We start from the raw sequence: 14,897 nt of genomic DNA, 5'->3' as shown, positions 1-14,897 counted from the left end.
ATATAGAAGAAGGACTCCCCGTGGCAAAGAGGGTATCATCGGATGAGAACCCAACAAATCCCCTCACGAAGGGACTGGGTAGGGTTAAGCATCTCCAACATGCTAGGAGAATAGGGATGAAGGATGATATTAGTGTTAGTAGTTAGATAATTTTTGAAATTGGTAAAATGTAATTGACATTTGATGATGAATAAAAGGTGTGTTTATTTATGAGTAAAGTGTTGCTATCCCTTGTCAATCGTTTACTATTATTTCTTTTGCATGTTTTGAATTCCATAATATTTATGTTGTTTTACATATTATTCAAATTATCCACAGTCAGTCATATGTTGGAAGTAGATATGAAGTAAGACTATCATGAGTTGGTTGTAGAGGTCTAAGATGTTGGACATGGCCTCAACACTCATGAGTGCTCATAAGTTTTGAGTATTGGATTCAACCCACGCTCGCTGGTATCACTTCATGGAATTAATCTCGAGTGATTGAGAGACGGTAATATCATATAAGTCTTCAAACCTAGATATATGACTTGTTAACTATGAGTTAGTTATGCATTGATCGTGCGAAACCACATTGGTAACTCGATGTTATAAAATGTGCGTTTGTGTGTAATTTAACAAGTAGTAGAACAAGCATATGAGTTGAAGTTTATCTGTTCCTTCTTCGATTAGAAGCTGATATTTGGGCCCCTCGATGATTTTGTTTTGACCTATGTACCGGGCCCGGTCAGAACTAAGTTGATGTGTTCAATTAAGTTCTTTGTCAAACAAATCAGAAATCGGGAAACAAACTGTTGGACAATAAGTAAGACCATGTTCCATTTATTTGTTCGGCTGATATCTAGAACAAAGGATTATATGGTCCCTTATATAAAATGGTGTACCATCATCTTCTCAGTTCCAAGAAACCTTGAAAAGAGCTACGATTGCTGATCGGTTCTTGAAGTATTGCAGTTATAGTTATTAGACTTATCCAAGTGGGAGACTGTTGGATAAGGTGTCTAAGTCCATAACTATTTCTGGTAAGTACTTGACCTGACCCGGCATGATCCATTTGGGTTGCATGGCACCATGCAATTGGATAGACTAAATGAGAGAAATAACACTTGTGGTTATTAATATATTATAAGTTCTAATATATTAATAATATTATTGATTTAGTTTGATCATGAATTAATTTAGAATTAATTAAGATAACTAATTAAACATATGGGTTGATTATATAAATCATCCATATTTTGTATAGTAGGCTAAGAGGCTCCATGGATGATCAAGTTGGGTTAAACCCATTTAATGCTCCATGGAGGCTCCATGGGAGTTACAAACCCATGGGTCATGGAAATGAAGAGTCATGACACATTAGGGTTTACATGGTGTAACCCTAGATGTGTCAACACTATATAAAGCTTATGTTTCTTCCAAAATCGGCTTGACTAAGAAACAAGAGGGATAGAGCTGATTTTTAGAGTGTTAAACTTTCTCTCCAAGTTTATTCCATAGCATTTGGTGTTGTGTGAAGCATTTGAGGCATCACAGTTGGGGTGCTAGGCTCACAAGGTTTCAAGGATCAAAATCAACAAGGTATGTAGTTCTATCTTTTATTCAAGTTAAAATTGTTCCCCATGTATGCTAGATAGGATCATAACCTTGGAAATCAACTTTGCATGATAATTAGACAAACATAGATCCAAGGTTATTAGGGTTGCATGTACACTTAGGAAGTGTTAGAATGCTCAAAACCCATCAGCAAGTTGGTATCAGAGACTTGGTTTGAAGGATTCAAACACACTTTTGGGGGTGTTTGGACTCAAAGCGAGGGTTTGAGAATTTTTTACAATGAAAAAGAAAATTCTAAAATTAAAATTAAGGGTTTTGAGAAAGAACTAGGAGTACGATGCATGCAATCGGCTGAGCTCAAGTAAGTTTTTCCCAAGATAACCATACATGTTATGTTATGATATGAATTATGAATATGTGAACTACATGCTGGATTAGAGCTAAGGATCTAAGAAGGATGCCTAGTATGCCTGTTGTGTGAGCTTGTAGACCTACATGCTAGTACTGATTAGTCAGTGATAAGATGGCCTGTTTAGGTTATTCCTAATTGTTTGAACTCTTGGATTTGCATGTTAGTATGGTTCAGATAGTTGAATGGAATGGCTTGATAGGAGTATCTTGGTTAGTTTTTCCATTATCTGAATGCTACTTGCTTTGTGCTTTGTGGTACCCTTAGCAAAGTGAGTTAGCTTTTAAGTGAATATGCTAGGTTACATGTGATACAGGCTCGATAATCTCAGATTAATGGACTTTGCCCTATTGTGCATCTCTTGTCTAAGTCCAACCGTTCTAGGATTGAGTCTTTTACTCGAAGGATTATCTGATCTCTATTGCATGTGACTACATCCATGAGGTAGTTAGTTGACATTGGTTGGAGTCTTTCAGCAGCTAAGGGATAGGCGAGGTCAAGAACCTAGGAAAACCTAGGAAATGCTTTAGCGGATTTGGTTGCATCGTTAGCAGGCATTAAGGGTATCAGTTTGAGAGGGTGACTTGGAGGATCTGGGATGATTCTTGAGGAAAGTATGGATAGGTGTGGAAAGTAGTATTGGGACCGTACTATTGAAAGCATGGGATCTATACTCGAATCGGGAAGAGCCTTGGAGAATCTATAAAGCATGTAGAATGCGGATTCTTGGGTATATTTAGATCTCTTGAATATTAGTTCGGTATGGTGTTAAGCACTCAGGAATGGGATTATGATTCTGGTTCCGGCTCAGGAGAAGGACTTGGGCTGGTCGATACACGATCGCGGAAGTTCATCTCATCAGATATTACTCGTAAAGTTTTGGAATGGACCTTGGTGGTATTTCATTCATCCAAGAAAGGGATTTTGGAGCTCTCGATAGTTGTCTCGGGGCCTTTCGGGCCAGATTTGTCGCGGGGCAGTTAGGGGATCATCTGGAGCCCAAAGCACATGGATCCTTAGAATACTTCAGGAAGGAGGATCCTATTGTTATTTCCTATCATCGGAATCAAAAGGGATTTTTGCACCACGTCCTTAGGTTGATCGAGGTAACTCAGGAGGAGGGGGTCATGATTTCTTCAGATGTTCGTAGGTATGTCATGTTCTGCCACTTCAAAGTGGATATATGGAAATTGCATCGCTTTGGAATTTTGATTGAGTTTGGATAAACCGTATCTCGGGTCGGTTCTCTGCTACAGTCTGGGTTATCAAGGATTGTTATATGTCATTCTGCATGTCGAGAGGTCCTTTGAGGAACCTATAGATGGACGTATCATGCGGAGTGGGTTTCGCGTGTGCCGTTATCGTACCTGGTCCTTGTTGGCATTCATTCATGAGCATTGCTTGGAGGATTTTTAGACAGGAATTAGCGGGGTAGTTCTCCTGTGAAGCCAGGGTTTAGTGGTTCTATCATCTGTCTGGGTATGAACGACATCTACTTATGGAAGATTTTTGGTGTTCAAGGAACTATTGTTGCTAGGAAAGGAATGGTAGCACGAAGATGGTGGTGTCAATTGCATCAGTTATTTGATCATTGGATGTGTCCAGGGAATCCTACGTTCGAGTGGACAAGATTTGGTTAGAGTTCAATGAGTTCTTGAGGATAGAAATTAGAGTAGAGATTCATCAGTACATGGCCAGAGTTTTGGGTTTGGAGCATTCGAACACTCCTATGGTGTACATGAAACCCTAAATACCTTGGATCTATGTTTTCTCTATTATACATGCAAATATCAATTTCCAAGGTATTTATCCTAACTAGCATATTATGAAGTACAAATAATATAAAATCTAGTATAATGACATACCTCTTTGTTGGTGCTTGATTCCATGTAGCTTGAGAGCCTAGTGTCCCAAGTGTGACACCTCAAATGGTTCACACAACATCAAATGCATTTGGAATAACTTAGAGAGAAAATAGAACACTTCAAAAATCGGTTTGCCCTCACTCCTTTTCTTTGTGGCCGATTTCTTCAATCATAAGATCATTATATAGTTAGTCACAATTAGGGTAAACCCGAATTGTCATGGCTTTCCATTTGCTTGGATCCATGGGTTCAAATACACCATGGAGCATCCTATGGGTTTTAGCCCAACTTGATAATCCATGGAGCATTAGCCCACAATATAAGTATGGATGATTTACACAATCAACCCATATATTTAATTAGTCTTCTTTTGATCACTTAATTAATTCTAGATTAATTCTTGATCAATTCTAATTAAATAATCTTATTAATATATTAGAACTTATAATATATTAATAAACCTTAAGTGTTATTTCTCTCATTTTAGTCTATCCAAATGCATGATACCATGCAACCCAAATGGACCATGCCGAGTTGGGTCAAGTATATACCAATTATAGTTATGGACTTAGACACTAATCCAACAGTCTACCACTTGGATAAGTCTAAAACTATTATTGCAAGTTCGACTTCATAACTCGACTAGCAATCGTAGCTCTCAAAAGCCATTGTCGAACTCTGAACAAATCAATGACGCGTCCATTAGATAAGTGATCATACATTCCTCCATTCTAGATATCATATGGACTGAGACATGGATTATAATCATTCTCTCTTTCCATTTGTTGTTTCCCAATTTCCGATTTATGACGACTGACTAATTGAACAAATCAAATCAGTCCAGGCTCGGCCGAGCACTTACATTTTGTTGTCACTAAATCATCGAGGGGCCCATAGATATCGCTTTTATCCCTTTAAGGGTAAAAGGAATAGATAAACTTCGACTTATATGCTTGTTGTACTACTTGTTGAATCATACACAAAGGCACGTTTTATAACATCGAGTTACCAATGCGTTTTCATGCAATCAATGTATAACCAACTCATAGTCAACAACTCATATCTCTAGGTTTGAAGAATATAAGATATTATCGTCTCATGATTCACTCGTGATAAAATCCATGAAGTGATTCAAATGAGCATGGGTTGAATCCAATACTCAGAACTTATGAGCACTCATGAATGTTGTAGCAACTCTTGCTATGTCTAAACACTTTAGACATCTACAAACCCAATTCATGACAATCTTGATTCATATCTACTTCCAACATATGATTGACTGTGGACGGTTTGAATAACTTAGTTATTCAGGATGAATGGCCTAGTTATTCAGGAAGTCAAAACATGCAAAGTAAAACACAAGAATAATACTAATCCTATATGGCCCTAACACTTTTAGTGTAAATAAAACACCTTTTATCTATGCACCATATTGATTACTCATTATCCAATGTTTCGATATATCAACATAATACTTGAATTAAAACAACAGTCATGACATGCTCTAAGCATGAACACTATGTTCATCTAAACAATAGCTTTGTCATACTCCAAGTATGCACACTATGTTTACATGTGGTCCTCTCTTTGTGAAACAGATCGATTGACAACATTTCAATGATGCTCATTTCACAATCCCAAATCCTTTACAATAAATGTAAGAACACCAAATTCTTGTCATTTACCATAACCTTGTTAGATTTTAAACTTATATGTAATGATCCTCTTGTAATGAATATGCACACAAGTCACAAAGACTTGGAAACATACATTACAAAGTATTCCAATGGAAAGCAATTCCATGGAAATGAAGTCTCAAATTCAAAGTACATTCCTTTGAACATCCTTCTTGCATTAAGTTCTCTAATCTTACACAGATTCAAAGAATAACTTCCACCTATAGAAACAATTCCATATTACCATTTTGACCATCACTTCTGAACAAGAGTTGCCTCTTCTCAAAATATGTTAATATGGTCCTTACTCTATACTTCCAATTGTCCATGAGCAACCAATCTTTGGTAAACCTCAGATTGTCCTCGACAATTTGCTTAATCATTTTAGTCGTTTCCAGTTCTACTCCTTTTTCCATCTTAATGCCCTAGACATTTGGAAAATTTGGAATGGATTATAGCACATGTAATCGAACCTATACCCAAAGTATATGAGACACGATTCATGCTATAAAATTTTTTGTTTGCCATGTTCTCATAATTCGAACTATGAAGAGGGATGCCGTAATCATAATCGAATTTTGAGAATGCAACATATATAGAATTTCCTTATGTTGAACCATTCCAGCATAACATTCAAATATATTCTTGACTAAAGTTGATTAAAATCTCAATCTAAGCTTGTTTTCTATCATTAATATTGCTAACTTGCAGCACTTAACATAATAATCATGCTCCCACTAGCATAATGATTATTATCTTACTAGCATAATACTTATGCTCGCACTAGCTTTGACATATATCCAAAGATCAGCTGGACTTTTAGAAATCAATACTTTATTGACTTTCTTACCAAAGTTCAAATTTCTGATACGCAATTGCTTTGATAAGACTTTATCAAAATCATACACCTTTCCTTAGATAGCTCACTTATGTGTCTAAACAATTATGAAGAGTGATTCCATAATCATAATGTTTAGACCTTTTGACATTCTCACAATTACTATCTACTTAAAATCTACTTAGTGAAAGAGAAACCTTATGACACTTAGATTTTATGGTGTAAGTGTTCCTATCCATGTGAATTTGTCATAACCATAATCACAAGACAAGGTTAGCAGCAAATCCAAACACATATGGACTGAACTTGTTCAATCTTAATTTCTTGCCACCAGGCAGCAAAAGGGACTACCATTGCTTCCAGGTTGTTATGCAAACAATTGAGAACTCATAGAACTCATAAGCATAGTCAACTTTTAACTAGAATAGACACAGAAATAAGAATATGTCAACACGATAGGTTACAAACCTCAAGTCGTGGGCTAGTGATTAACAATCCTCTTGATTAGTTCTTGAAACTATCTCAAGACCTTTAAGACTCCCACTGTCCTCTTGACATATAAGACTCTCTTTGTCAAGAACCATTCCTTGAGAAAACAAATATTCAAGAGTTAGTGCGGCCTCTTATCAAGTTAAACACTTATCACAATTGGTCTTAGTTGGTCTTTGTCATATCCAAAACATCACAACTTACCAATATCAAATGTACAAGAATAGGAAACATCTTACTCTACATTTGACAAGTGTTAAAAACTTTCTAAAGACTATGTCACTCAAGTTACAATCTTGGAGTATAACTCTAGGGTTTGTTTTTGGAACGAAGTATGATTTATCTTCTGATTTAACCATTTCAACAATTTACGATTCATCTCCTTAGGCAAACAAATGCATTAAGGTTTCCTTAGAGGACCAATTGTGATATGGTTCCATAATCACTAAGATAATCATAAAACAAGATACACAAGTACTCTCCCATATATTCAGATTGGAGAAACTTTTATCTTTCCGCCTTATTTGATTCTTGTTCTTCACTCTGCCATACATTGAAACTTTTCCAATGTTTTTATGTGGGGTATAACTATGAAAAGAGGCATAAGTCGAGCTACAAGAAAAATTCCCGCTGCTACCATCGTAGCAGAATGTATAAGGGCCGAAATAGGAGTTGGCCCTTCCATTGCATCAGGTAACCATACATGAAGGGGAAATTGTGCAGATTTCGCAATCGCACCGGCAAATAATAGAATAGCACACAAAGTAACAAATAAAAAATTGACCTCATTATTAGAAATCAAGTTATTGAAGATTTGGAATAAATCACGAAATTCGAAACTCCCCGTTATCCAATAAAACCCTAAAATGCCTAATAATAAACCAAAATCGCCAACACGATTAGTTACAAACGCCTTTTGACAAGCCTTTGCTGCAACAGGTCGTGTGAACCAAAATCCTATTAATAGATACGAACATATTCCAACTAATTCCCAAAAAATATAAATTTGTATCATTAAACTTGTAAGCATAGTCATATTTACTAAACTTTAGTAAATCATAACGAATAATCTTATCAACCTTTGTAGTGGACCTGACTAATGCACAACCTAATGTACCCGATCCTTTAGTCCTTCGCTTGACTCACATATGAATGTGAACAAGGAATTAGTCTTAATTTACCAAATATGAAAATCTCATTCGTCACACAGTACAACTTGCATGATTCCAAGTTTCTATCCAACCGAAACTTGGGTGATGAGAATCTTTCCTTATTTGATAAATTATGACACTACCACAAACGAAAGAATCAAATTCATTTTCCAATATTTCTTATCAATGGAAACATATAAACTACAATTTTTCACAAATGTCTTTGTAAGGATACTTCAAATAAATAGAATCAAAACTTTTCTTTTATTTTTAAACTTGCAGAAAAACTTATCTTTACAATGCAAATTCATATGAAAACTTTGTTGGTATTTATTCGTAAGCAATATCTCATAACTCTTATGCAGTGGCTCAAACTTCTGGTCATCGAACCACGCGATCAGAATCAACATACTTTTTCTTTAAGCTTCCGTTTATTCTTCAAAAACATCAAAATATAATTACATTACATCATGTATTAAGAATCTCCAAAAGAGACCTAATAGAGTTAGATAACAGACTTTACCTAAAGTAGAGTCAAACTTTTGACTTTACCATCCTTATAAGGTTTCAGGTAAATTCGGCAGCTTCGCAACCAATGCCCCTCCTATTGGCAAAAGGAAACACATGGACTCCTTGGAAATGGTACATGGGACTATCATAGACTTAGCCTTTCTCTTTACTATTGGGTCAAAATGACTTGACCATGGCCAATCCCTTTCAATAAGGAAGAGAAAGTTTTCTGGACTTTCAATGTTACCACTGTCAATGTCCAAATAGGTTTGGGGAGTAGATCTTCCAATCTAATTTGCTTTAACAATGCTCCAAATCATTGCTGATTCAGCATCATCAAGCAAATATGTAAGATCATTAAGGGTCATGTCATAGTTTGTTATCAGGAAGTGACTAAAGAAACCAGTCAATAGCCAACTTTCCTCAAGACTTTGACACCCGAATCTCTCGGCTTATCATCATGTGGCTTAACCTCTAAGATGTAAGAACATATATACTTTGATTGCCAATAGGGATTGAGTGACTTAGAACTATTAAAGTCCTGTAACTTGTGGGATAGGGAGAATTTTTGAAGGAGGTGGAGGAAATGAAGTATGATTTCCAGTCCCATTAGTGCTCAATAAATAGATTAGTCTTTCACCTTGATTGCCTTTTGGGATATCATCTTCATTAAGAAGCTTGTTCCTAAAGATTTGGGAAGACCATATTTGTCTAAACTAGACATCTATAAGGGAGAAATTCAAGTTAGTTGATTTAAAATCCTTAATATATAACCCAATATGAAATATTCAGGCTAGGACCCAACAACCTATTTATAACTGGAAGAGGGATGTCGTAATCTAAGTTATAAAATAGTTGAAGGTAGGTAAATGACAATTTACCAATTTCCACCATGAAAAACAAAATATAATTAAGTTTTAATTGGATTTGAAACTCCTAGATCTTTTGAGATACATTGAACTTTCAATGGTATGTTTGAATCTCGATTGTGCCCTCTCAAGTTTGTGACTGGGATGCCGAGGATCACAAACAAGGTGTGAATAACCATGCAAATTGACTTGGTACCCTTAACTTTATCACCTAATCGATGTGCTGGCTAACCACACACGCTCCACCAATCTATAATAAAGTCAAGTTACCCTTTTCCACTCTTACTAGTCTTTATTAGTGTGCCGGTTAACCACACACGCTCCACTAACGACTTGGTAAGGTACAAAGTGTAATTCATGGGTTAGCACCTATTTCACATTTTCCGAAGTAACTAAGATTGTGAATTTATAAGTGTTTAGTTACTTAGTATTTATCATTATACTTTTAATGAAGGGAGAATTATAGTCCTATCCTACTTTTTCGGCTAACGACCCTCCACCAGTCAAGGAAGCGGTGGGTGAGAGTGGACACCCATTAAACTACCATTTTATAGGTAGTAACCTTATACCCCCCTTATAGACCGACTTCGTGAATGAGGCCTATTAATGGTAAGATTGACTTTATCTTATACATATCTATATAATTAAAATTATAATAATAGTATAAGGGTGTATTTTAAACACTTAAAATACTCGGTGGTTTAATCTATTAATTAAACTATACTCTCAATTTAATTAAACTTAAACCACGTCTTTATGAAATCATTAACTCTTTTAATTATACACTTTAATTAATTCAATGAAGTCCATAAAGTTTGAATTTTAACCTTTTAAAATTATAGGGTTTGGAATTAAAGTATACATGGGGGTGACTTTACAAATTCCAAAACTTGAGGGCAAGTTTTGAAACTATTCAAAACCTTTCATATTCATAACTTATGAGTTTAATGTACATTAAAATGAAGACTCTTCATTTTTATGTAACTCCTTATCTTTTAATAACAATTTTAAGGAAGCGACTTTTCAATATCCATAACTTGAGGACAAGTTATGGAGTCATAAAACCATTTAATGAAAGACTCTTCATTTTTTAAGTAACCTATGACACTTTTATGAGTTTTAAGATTCATAAATGTAACCTTTTATGTAACTTGAGGAAAAGTTACACAAACACATTTTATGAACTAACTCTAGATTAATTTGGATTAAAAACAACTAAAACACAATTTTTTTCATTAATCTAAACTAACTCATAAATCAAGGAGACATAAAATTCTTGGTAATCCATAATTTGAGAACAAGTTATGGAGTTCATACAATTTCATTAAGATCGAGAATTATACTAACAAACAATTTGCACATGATTCCTATGATCCACCAAAACTCATAAGCATGAAGATTCATAATCAACATTTTTCAAGAATTAAATAAACACATATAAAACATAAAACTTTGATTATAGCATTGAAATTGGTTTATCATAATCATTACCACTTAAAAAATAGGTTTTATAAGTTCAAAACAGTCAAAGGTAATGACTCTAGACCAATTCCAGCACCAAAACTCGAATATATGCTGTTTGGGGTTCTAACTTGTCGAGTGCACGAACCAACTCGATGAGTTGGATGAGTTTACACTTGGAATTGTCAAGTCCCTTCATGAACTCGGCAAGTCTGCTGTGCAGACATAAAAAAAACTTCGATTTTAAGCAGTTTGCATCAAGTATAATTGAAAACAAACCTGGCTCTGATACCACTGTTGGGTTTTGAGCATTCTAACACTCCTATGGTGTACATGCAATCCTAAATACCTTGGATCTATGTGTTCTCTATTATACATTCAAAAATCAATTTCCAAGGTATTTATTCTAACTAGCATATTATGAAGTACAAATAATATAAAATCTAGTATAATGACATACCTCTTTGTTGGTGCTTGATTCCATGTAGCTTGAGAGCCTAGTACCCCAAGTGTGACACCTCAAATGGTTCACACAACATCAAATGCATTTGGAATAACTTAGAGAGAAAATAGAACACTTCAAAAATTGGTTTTCCCTCACTCCTTTTCTTTGCGGCCAATTTATTCAATCATAAGATCATTATATAGTTAGTCACAATAAGGGTAAACACAAATTTTCATGGTTTTCCATTTGCTTGGATCCATGGGTTCAAATACACCATGGAGCATCTTATGGGTTTTAGCCTAACTTGATAATTCGTGGAGCATTAGCCCACTCTATAAGTATGGATGGTTTACACAATCAACCCATATATTTAATTAGTCTTCTTTTGATCACTTAATTAATTCTAAATTAATTCTTGATCAATGCTAATTAAATAATATTATTAATATATTAGAACTTATAATATATTAATAAACCTTAAGAGTTATTTCTCTCATTTTAGTCTATCCAAATGCATGATGCCATGCAACCCAAATGGACCATGTCGGGTCGGGTCAAGTATATACCAATTATAGTTATGGACTTAGACACTAATCCAACATAGAGTTATGGTTCTTAGCCCTTGAAATCATAAATAAAAGAATTGGTATGGTATCATGGGAGGTGGTTTGGATTATCAGATTGGTTAAGGTCTCAAGAGTACTCTTTCGGATCCCAAGAGTTGGGTAATTGTTTATATCGGCTAGTGATGGAGCACTAGTTGGCAAGAGCTAGTTGTCATCGAGTCGATCATTGTAAGTTAAAAGGGATTGGGAAATCCTCCAATTCTTATGTGCTTGTGAATTTAGTCAATTCAAAGTGGGGGAGAATCATTCAGGTCTTCAGGAGTAGGAGCGGTTACAAAACTTGGATGGGTTTTGCATCCCCGTCGAGGAGGAGGGCGGCCCAAGGGTTGTTTGGTTTGAGGGTTGTGTGAGTTGGGAGTTTTGTAAAACTTCCCAGCATGTGACTCGCATCTTCTTGGTGCTTGATAGTAGAATTTAGGGGAAACGGGTTGGGGTTCCGGTCATGAATTAAGTTCAGTTTAGGCGTTCGGTCAAGTGTATGCTCGACTCTATGTGCGTTTCAAATTGATAGATTAGGGGTAAGACATCGGGTTGCGATTGTGCTAGGGTGAAAGTGTTGTAAGATTGTGAGGGTGGTCGTACCATTTACTAGCGGTCAGATAGTATGGGAAGTGTTGTAAGACTGCGGGGGTAGCCGTAACATTCACAAGTGGTCTGATAGTATGGGAAGTGTTATAAGACTGCAGGGTAGTCATTCATAAGCGGTCAGATAGTATGGGAAGTGCTGTAAGACTGTGAGGGTAGACGTAGCATTCACCAACAGTCAAATAGTATGGAAAATGTTGTAGGACTGCGGGGGGTAGTCATAGCATTCACGATCGGTCATATAGTATGGAAAATGTTGTAAGACTGCGGGGGTATCCGTAGCATTCACTAGCGGTCAGATAGTGTGGGAAATGTTGTGAGACTACAGGATGACCCGTAGCATTCATGGATTCTTTCAGGTGATTAGGCCAGGGTGGGCCAGTTTGCAAGATTGTGGGTAGACCACAACATGATTGGAATGAGGAAACGGTAGCTTGTTGGAGACCAGGCATGATGTAAGACTATAGTTACTCTAGTAGCATTCACTTTTCGTATTGGATTCGGTGGCAACAAGTTGTCAGGCTATTATGATCAGATGGACCAAAAGGATTAATGGAGCCATGAGTGGCGATATAGCTAGGGCAGTTATTGCTAGTCGAAGTTTCCTGCGGCAGTCGTGTGGGTCGACTGTGAGGTTGCTCTTGACTCAAAAACTGGGTAGAACTTTAGTATTCTAGATAAGTTGGGACCAGGGAGGTCTCGAAGGATTTTGGAAGCAACCAGAAGGCAGCCTACTATTTCAGACAGTTTCTGTTTGTAGGATAGTAGTAGCGATTTGCGTTTTCGTATGTATGAGAAGTATCTGGGTGTTTGGGAAATGCTAAGTTATATGCAGTGGGATTAAATAATCTCAAAGTAATAGATTTGACCCAGATGCACAGCTCTCGTCCGAGTCTAACTGTTGCAAGGAGGGATCTTCTACTTGAAGGATTATTTGAGCCTTGGCCAAGTATAAGTGATCTGTAGGGATAATTAGGTCTGTGATTCTGTTTTCCAGTGGGAACCTCCAGTTCTCAGAAGTTGAATAGTTAGTTGAGAGATAAGTGGACTGGATTCAACAAAAATGATTCCGTATGGGTGGCCTGTCAAGGACTCATACCATCTCGAGACTACATATTTCAGACTGAGTAGATGTGATCATATTGCAAAGAATTCGTTCATTCTCGGGTTTTAGAACCCTACGAGGGGTGGTTTTGGTTGCCATGGAAAGGCTAGGGTATGCTTGTGGTTGCGGCCATGTTGCTCAAGTTGTTTGGTGTGTCAGGAGTGGTAAGGAATGATTTCGAGGATGAAATCTAATTTAAGTGGGGGAGAGTTGTAACATTGCATTTGAAATTAAATAAAATAAGTAAATAAATAATAAATTCTGAAACCTTGAGATGTAAATTATATTTTATTTTATATTATTGTAGCCAAAATCAATAATAATTTAGCAATGTGTTGGCTTTGGGGAGTTAACAATCATAATTTTGGACTTGGGGATTTAAAAGTGTAAGTCCGGACTAGTTTTGAAAAGATTTTTAGAGGCCAGGGAGTGTTTGGTAAATAATGGACTTAAAATTTAAGGATTTTGGAGGCTAAGGGGCTGAATGGTAACATATGGACTTAAGTTGAATATATTTTGTAGATGAGCGGCTGTTTGGTTAAATTTGGACTTAATTTCAAAAGAAAAAGGAGGAGGGACCGATTGTGTCAATATGGGATGAAGATTCATGTGAGTCGGGGTTTGTAACCTGTCATTCCCATAACCTTAACCCTAAAGGTGGCACTCATCACAACTACCATCCTCCTTATGCCTCCCTTCACCTCCGGTGGCTGCCACCATCCATGTAGCTCGTTTTTCTGATCCGCTAGCGACCACCAAGCGACCACCATATTTCCATCATTCTTCTTCTTCTCATTCTTCAGCCGCCACCATGTAAAGCCCTCATCTACCACCAGCTGATTCGCCATCGAAGCACCACCACCACTGCCGGGAGCATAACAAATAGTCGGGAGATCCATCGAAGGCCGAAGGAAGAAAAATGAGAGTTGTTGTGGGTCACGAACCGCCGTGATTGCAGTCGCTGCTGCGTCGAAACCGTTGAAGGCGTAGCCGCTCCGCCATTGTTTCCTTACATTGTTTCCTTGCCGCCTCGCCATCGTCGTCCTCCTCCAATGTGGAAGTTCATACATGGTGTGTTTTTGCTCGTTTTTGTGTGAGTTGTGTGTGCTGTTGTAACATGTTCGGTCGCATGTGTGTGCAGATGGCCAAAAATCACAAACAACCACCATGGCAGCCAACCATGGTGGCTGACGCCATACTATCGACTTCTGCCGCCTACGGTGGTTGTGTGGGTGTGTGTTCAAGTGTACAAGCTGTGTTTTGTATTCATGGGGTTGTATGTGAGACTTTTGGCCGGAAAACCCACCGCCAC

The sequence above is a fragment of the Lactuca saligna genome, chromosome 4, assembly GCF_052625555.1.
Source record: "Lactuca saligna cultivar CGN05327 chromosome 4, ASM5262555v1, whole genome shotgun sequence".
In the NCBI taxonomy this organism is placed as follows: domain Eukaryota; kingdom Viridiplantae; phylum Streptophyta; class Magnoliopsida; order Asterales; family Asteraceae; genus Lactuca; species Lactuca saligna.
Note: the sequence above shows the minus strand (reverse complement) of the source record.